Genomic DNA, 8,643 nt, shown 5'->3' on the forward strand with positions numbered 1-8,643 from the left:
GTTTTGTTGGGCCGATCAGTACCGCGCTGCATGGTGCCGTGGTTGCAAAGATGGACCTCGCCATGGCAGTCGGGAGTGAAGTTGCGCATCAAGCAGCCCATTGCGCGTATTTTTAGTCGTAACAAGACGTCCTATGGCCGCAAGAAAAGCATTATTCAACATGGAGGCGTCGCTGTCAGGTTTCCTTCGAGCCATAATCCGTAAGTAGCGGTAGTAGCCCTTGGTCTGCCTGAGAGAGGCATGCCATCGACAGTTCCTGTCTCTCTGTATCTCCTGCATGTACGAACATCATCGCTTTGGTTCACTGTGAGACGCTTGGACACTTCCCTTGTTGAGAGCCCTTCCTGGCACAAAGTAACAATGCGGACGTGATAGAACCGCGGTATTGAACTACAGACAACACGACCCGTGTAGCTCCTTCCTGGTGGAATGACTGGAACTGGTCGGCTGTCGGACCACCTCTGTCTAATAGGCGCTCCTCATGGGAGGTTGTTTACATTTTTGTGCGGCTATAGTGATAACTCTGAACAGTTAAAGGGACTACGTCTGTGATAAAATATTCACAGTCGACGTCTATCTTCTGGAGTTCTGGGAATTGGGATGATGCAAAACTTTTTGGATGTGTGTATAATAAATAAACTAATACGAGACGGTTCTCATCCCAATACACAAAATAGGTGAGACCACTGTTGCAGAAGTAACGAGAAAAGCATGCCAAATTTCAAGGAACGAAACCCCTTCTCCACCCCCCTCCCACCACTCCACCTCCCATGATTGTTCTACAGAAGCTCGAAACGTAGCGCGATTTTCAATGCGAGTTGTTTTTAATAATTTTCATCACGAAACTCTTTTTATAACTGGCAGAAAATCCAGAGGGCTTATGGTTGTACGTAATGTTCACCGGCGGAAGCATACAATGAATACCCTCGAACCACGATAACAATGGTGATGTTAACGGATGACCACGCCACTAAAGCAGAGTTCCTAAACAAAGTTTTCCGAAATTCCTACACTAAAGAAGACGAAGACCATTCCTGAAATCGAATCAAGAAAAACTGCCAATATGGGAACTTAAATGTAGAGTTCCTTGGTGCACTGAAGCAGGCAAGGCCTCCGGTCCAGATTGTATTCGAGTCAGGTTCCTATCAGAGTATGTTGATAGAATAGCTCTATACTTCGCAACCATACACTACTCTTTGTTCATAGAAAGATCCGTACCTAAAGACATGAAAGTTGCATGAGTCACGCCAGTAAGCAAGAACGGAAATAGGAGTAATCCGCTGAAATACAGGCCCATACTGCTAACGTCCATTTCCTCTAGTATTTTGGAACATACAGTATATTCGAACTTTATGTGTTACCTGGAAGAGAACGATTTATTGACAGGCAGTCAGCTCCGAATCAGGAAATATCGTTCTTGTGAAACACAACTAGCTCTTTATTCTTACGGATGTTAAAATGATTCTATATTTTTTGATTTCAAGAAGGCTTTTGACACTGTTCCTCACAAGCGACATCTAGTTGCGTGCTCATGGCATATCGTCCCAATTTTGCGACTGGATTCGTGATTTCTTGTCTTGAAGATTACATTTCGTAGTAACTGACGGAAAGTCATCGAGTAAAAAGGAAGTAATATCTTGCGCTCCCCGAGGAATTTTTAGAGGCCCTGTGCCGCTCCTGATCTACATAAACTATTTAGGAGACAATCTGAGCAGCCCTCTTAGATTGTTTGCAGACGACGGTGTCATTTAACGTCTTATAAAGTCATTATATGATCAGAGTAAACTGCAAAACGATTTAAACAAGATATCCATATGACGTGAGAAGTGGCGATTGACTCCAAACAATGAAAAGTGTTGAATCATCCTCGTGAGTACCAAAAGGAAATAGATACATTTCTATTACAGCATGAAACACACAAATCTAAAGACTGGAAATTCAACTAAATGCTTATGGATTACAATTACGAATAGCTTAAACTGGGACGATCACATAGAAATCAAACCAAAGATTATGATTTATTGGCTGAATAGTTAGAATATGCAATACATCTACTAAAGAGAATGCGTAAACTACGTTCGGCCGCCCTCTTATGGAATTTTGCTGCGCGGTGTGGGATCCGCATCAGATAGGATCAAAGGAGGGTATCTCATTTTGTACCATCTCAAAATGGTGGAGGGAGCGCGACCGGTATGAAACGTGTACTGGGGTGGCAATCATTAAAACAAAGTTGTTTTTCGTTGAGGCACGATCTTCTGATGAAATTTCAATCATCAATTTTCTCCTCAGATTGTCAAAATATCTGTTGGCGCCCACATACACGGGGTGATATGATCATCATAACAAGATCAGAACTGTCAGAGCTCACACGGTTGGATTTAAGTGTTTCCCGAGCGATGTTCGAAAGTGGAAAAAGGTACTTAACTGTGAATCGCAGAGTTATCATCTGGATGTAGATGAAGATGTAGTTAATGCATAGTCTCAGCTGTGGAGCGTAGACAACTGATTATGCCACTTATGAGAAGGAGGGTGGTTTCTTCGGTGATGGTAACAGTGATGCAGTGTCACAGTCAGCCGTAGTTCTTCATTGTGGGTGGTGCGTGCCCAACCAACGGAGATTTTACGGCGTGGTGAGTCTCTAACTTCTGAAATCGTGTTAAGGGTACACGCTCTTCGGTATTGGGCATACTCCACATCGACTGGTGAAGTGCATTTATTTTCACCAATTTCACCAAAATACTGGAATCCTATCGAATCTGGTGAACCTGAAATTGTTTCGGCTTGAAGTAGTTGTGAGTGACACACTAAAAACCTATTTTCTCATAATGCTTCAGGCCGGGCTTTGAGGGAGTTAAAACTATATTTAAGTCAATATTGTTGTTACATTGAAAAGATGTGCTCCATATCCCCACGTGGAGCTATGCCACTTAAATTCAAGTTCTAGGCGTAACGGGACTAGCGGCCATTAACTAGGACTGCCATATTTTTTTGAGTTTAAACCGGACGTATTAATTTCTTTGGACCCAACGCAGGACTTACACTGTTCTGCTAAACTTGAGAATGACTTAACTAAAGTAAGATACCATATAAACTAATCAGTGGAAATGGTTGAAAGCGCGGTAGCAGATTGCAAGTGGTACCACATTAACGCACAGAAAGCTGGACGTGACACGGCATGGCATGTCAAATGGGGCTCGCCATGCCACAAGATGAAGTTGAAGGAACAGTAAAAGACAGTGTGGCAATCGGTGAGCGTTTATAATGCACTGTGGTGGTGTCCTTCATTATAAGACTGAATGAAGACAACATTTGGATGACTTCACATGAGGAATAATTATCGCGGATCTGAAGGAGGACGAAGTGTGACGCATGTAATCTGGAAGTTTATTACCGTCCCAACATTGTGGAGTGTTCCGAATCACAGACTGTGCTGCCCGACGATGAGGTGGTGGTCGCCCACGCTGAAATACAGCAGCAGATAACCCTTGCATCACGTGACGGGCAAGAAAGCACCCACGTCAAATAGCGGATGCAACTGAAGACCAACTTAACAGGACTGCAAGACACGCAATCTCACGCTCCTTAGAGGAACGGCAACTGTATTGGGGTGTTCTCTTGGATCGACAACCAAAACGTTGTGTTGCATTCACACCCGAATGTTAGCGGCACTGTTGTCAGTGGTGCCAACAGCATAGAGGGACTAGACAAGTGAGGAGTGGGATCGTGTGCTCATCGCGGATGAGAACAGACTCAGTCTGAGTAGCGATTCTGCACATATCTTCATGTGGCAAGATGCACCCACAATCATTGTATAACACGATAGTTTTGATGATGTAGGTGTTGTGCCCTGGGGAGTCATAACGTTAGATGGGTTTGAACATAGTACAGTCATCAGTCAACGTTATTGTGACGTGGTACCCCCTCCCCATAATCGTCATTTCGGGGGTACATTCGGTCCTGACTTCATTTTTATGAATGGCAATTCGCGACCGCATCGAACACAGCTGGTGGTCGAGCTCTTGGATCAATACAGTATTTGGCGAATGGTCAGGTCTGATAGTTCCGCCTACTAAAACCTCCTTCGAGCACGTGTGGTAAGCCTTGGTGCAACACGCTGCAGCACGTCCACATGCAGCTACGACCATCCAGCAGTTGTCTACCGATCTGGTAGAGGAACTTAAAAAAAAAAAAAGAAAAAAAAAGTTCAAATGGCTCTGAGCTCTACAGAACTTAACATCTGAGGTCATCAGCCTCCTAGAACCTAGAACAAGCTAAACCGAACTAACCTAAGGACAACACACACATCCATGCAGGATTATTCGAACCTGCAATCGTTGCTGTCGCGCGGGTTCCAGACTGAAGCACCTAGAACCGCTCGGCAACTCCGGCCGGCGGAGGAACATGTTACCAACATTGTGACCAGCTTAGAAATTCACGGAGGCGGAATTTTTCTGTAGTCAGTAGCGAGCCAGGGTGTGAATCGGACGTTCAACAAAGATACGTTCATCCTTGAAAATGTCCTCCGCAGATGAGAACGAAACGTCGGGTTTTGAAGTGACATCCCTTAGACCACGGAATAATAGCTCGGAATATTTTGTTAATTGTGACAACTTCGGCTGCGGAAGTTTACATTTTACAATTACACTATTCACTGTCGTCCTTGGTGATCACACATTATGTAAAGAAACGTACTGCCTTTTGTAACATCCACGGGGCCATCATGAATTGCACTGACTACGGTGTCTTGACATTTCTGTTAGTATAATTATGTATGTATTTCTTTCAGTTACCTTCTGTACTGTATTGTAGCGTTTCGTTCCATTTATGGTCAGACTTTCTTCGAGCCCTGTTATTTGGCCGTAACTCATCATGCGAAAGGAACTTTTGTCCTTAACTTTTGCACATCAGTGTATTTTTCAGTAGACACCACTTATTTCAGAAATAGTTTGATTGTTTTAATTACACCGTCAACAACAAGATCAAGTTTTACATCACATGTATGAGCTCTCCGCCATTACTGTTACACAATTAATGTTCTATGAAGAACGTAACACATTATCAAATATTAATTCCGAAAAAACGTCAACAATAATTGTATCTCTTTTAATTCTAGCCGAGGAAAATTTTGATCAGATGAATTTTTAACCAGTTTAAATGTGCAACTAGATAGTTGGTACTGAATTTGTGACAAATAGGGTGGTATGAAAACGTAGTCACTTTGGCAGCACACTCTGGATCACTGTTATTCCCGTCTTTGCTTTTGAAATATCTCTTATGCTTCGTTAAATAGTAGCTTTAATAGCACTCCTATATTTATCTGTTTTCACATGCTCTATGTTCTACAATACCACTCTTCCCATTATACGCTACAGAAAATTATCCAGTACAAATTCTACGCTTTCATTGGCTGAGACAGGCATTACCGTAAGAGAATGTAGTAATAAAGAAGACATAGATCTAAAATTAAAGAAAATCTTCCCTAGTCATAAAATTCTCAAGCCCCATACATTTTTGCAACCTCAGATATTACTGCGGACAGCGTTAAAAGACCAGGACTGTACCAGCTAATCCCTGACACATGGTAACCGATCAGTAATGTGCTTTCAGATGGATACCTAACGTGCTGATAGTAATCATATTTTATGTAAACTGTTTTTAGGTGCACTCCTTTAGATGTCTATGACTTTTTTTAACGGCCAAGTATGCCTCATAACTGAAGGTAGTTTTAGTTTTATACAACATGAAACATTTTAATACGTATTTTGTAATATAAAGAGTAGTTCATGTGTCCAATTCCGAACCAAGTTCTGCTTGTTCATCTGAGTCAGTGTCTAACGCACTTTTATATCGAGTGTAACTTGGACGATGGAGTCGTTTTCATTACGAATTCCATTTCTCATTGCTAATAAGTGTTCGTATCGACCGTATATGTTCACTTTTAAATAATAATTTATACTGTACTATTGTAACTCTGTTCTGTAATGTTGTGGTAAATTGGGGTGTTAGTGCGTGCTGCTTTCGTAACTGAATTAATAAACTATATGGTCCTGATTCAGGAGACATTTTGAAATTACGTATCAAGCCACTGGATGGGTGTGATTACAGTACTTGAAAAGGAGGCAGTTTATCAACAACAGAAATTTTATTTTTATTTGTTACTTGTACAAATTATAAAAAACATAATATGACATTATGGTTATACAATTTCTATGATCTTAAATATTAAATTTTCTGCTCTTTAAGCTCCTATTACATACTGATTCTAAAGTTTCTGAAGTGTATTTTGAGAGATTTAACTGACTTATTTAAACGTTATACCTCTGAGAAGCAAATAAAATTTGTGAAACAATTTGGTGTTTTGTGTTCCACCACCTTCTGCTCCGTGCTTCATACACTGCTACCATATAAGTTTCGTGCACTAAACCTGTCAAAAAAACTCAGACAGGAACCAAATGATACACCGACATCTTCTATATATATACTAATAAAACCAAACAATTATTGAAATTGGTATGTTTAGTCTATTATACTGAAAACATACAATAGGAATTTCAGAAAAATGGCATCCACACAATCACGAAGATAGTAAGAACAAGTAAGTGCGATAAACATCGCAAAATCACCTGAACATTTCAAGCATGCAAATTCACGGCAAGAATAACAGACGTCAGGAATTGCAAAGACACAAGACAAACAGTACTGATGTGCTTGATAATGAAAGGAAAATATAAGAAAAATCAAGTTATTTTAAAATCGTTTGTCTAACTATCAACGTGTTCAGGACTGTAAAACGGTGGAATATGAACGAAATTCTCGGATACATGAATGCAAGTTACATAAAAGGACAGGTAACGTATAACATGTACCAGAACCAAGATGCAAAAATAAGATTGGGAGACCGAAAAAGAGGTTCACGGGTTACAAAGAGTGTAAGAGTGTAAGGCTGGGATGTACACCCCCCCCCCCCCTCTAACCCCGCCCCACATACCCCTGGGCGAAAGGCCCACACCTACCGTATCCAGGTTGGCTTTTCAGGTAGCAGGGTTGATAGGTCCTGAACGAGTCTAATTACAAGCAGGTAGAAGCCCGCGGGCCCTGCCTCTTCGTTACGGTACTTTATGGACCCATGTTTCAGTCTACGGCGGATCATTTCATAGTAACCTTGTCTTATGACTTAGTTGCATTTACAGCGAACAGAATCGCGAGGGATATGCTACTTCAGAATGACGACTCTTTCAAACACAGAAATTTAATAAAAGATGGAGTAGCGCTATGAATATGTAACATTAAGTTTTATTAAAACTGCCTCTATTGAATACGAAACCACGCAGGAACATCTGGCGGCAAAATTCAGAGGCCGGAAACAGTTTGTGACCTCAAGACAAAAGCTACAGAATGCATATATGACATATCATCGAAACTAATGTATCATCAGCTGCAAGAAGAAGACGCACATTACATAACCACTACATAGGTCGATAACTTACGTAAATTGATTTACAAAGCTAGACGGACAGGTCTGCCAAAATTACCCCACGATATTCCTGAAGTTTATGTTCCTTTAAACATATTAAAGGATATTGTGGATGTTCACAAAACATTCTAATATTCTTCGAAGCAGAAAATTTCAAAGTGCTTAGTGTGCCACAATGTATGTTGATAGACTGTTCGATTATTGCATCATGTTTTTTGTTAGCTGTTTACGATCCATAGGTTGATTAATAGACATTATACTAAGAGTGTTTTTTTCTTAGCGGAACGATGAGAAAACTTCAAATTTTCATGATGGCTTTTCAACAGTTGCCATCACAGCAGCTGAGAAGAGTGCTCCACCTACCATCTACGAAGGTTGCCCTGGGTCATGTGATATGACTGAAACCGGTCACCTATGCTCTTGAGGCATACGTGGTGTGACCAAGACTGAATTTTTGAAAGAAAATTTCTAAAAACTTTTTGATCGCTGTTCCAAATATGTTTATAAAAATTTTTCAACAGGTGCTGATAAATTTGATAATCTAGATCTCAAATTATTTCCATAAACAAAGTTTTCAGACTTTTAACAAAGTATTATGAAAGCTGGAATTGAAGACTGTGGAATCCCGTAAAAATCGAAGGATGCAGATATTATCTAACACAGTGCTGGTGGCGAAAGACACAAACTCTGGGACTTGTACTGCAACTATTCCAGAAATGAAATCGGAGGATTTCTGTCTTGCATGGTTGGTTTGCCGATGGTGGATCCTGATGGCACTGGTAACTGTTCTGTTGAAGACTTGATTTCAGCAATGCCTGTATCGGAATAACCACAAACATTTTATGACTGTTTAGTGGATACTTACATAGGGTGTTTCGGGTCAAATTGAAATAGATGACAACAGGTCTACAAACGATTACATTGAGATAAGGAACAAGATGTCGGAAATCCAATTTCATTGTGTTATGGACATACATAGGGAACAGCATGTAAAAAAAACGTAGCTCATAGTAACCGTTCAAAGTGATGACCGGCAGTCTCAGTGTTTGCGTGGCAGCAGTGCCTGAAGTTTTGCCTCAGTCTCTCAAAGACCCATGATGTCTACTGTAACAGGAGACAGGCTGCTTGGACACCAGAAGAAGGTCTTCCTCTGCTTCTGCCGCCGTTTC

This window comes from Schistocerca serialis, chromosome 7, assembly GCF_023864345.2.
Source record: "Schistocerca serialis cubense isolate TAMUIC-IGC-003099 chromosome 7, iqSchSeri2.2, whole genome shotgun sequence".
NCBI classification, from domain to species: domain Eukaryota; kingdom Metazoa; phylum Arthropoda; class Insecta; order Orthoptera; family Acrididae; genus Schistocerca; species Schistocerca serialis.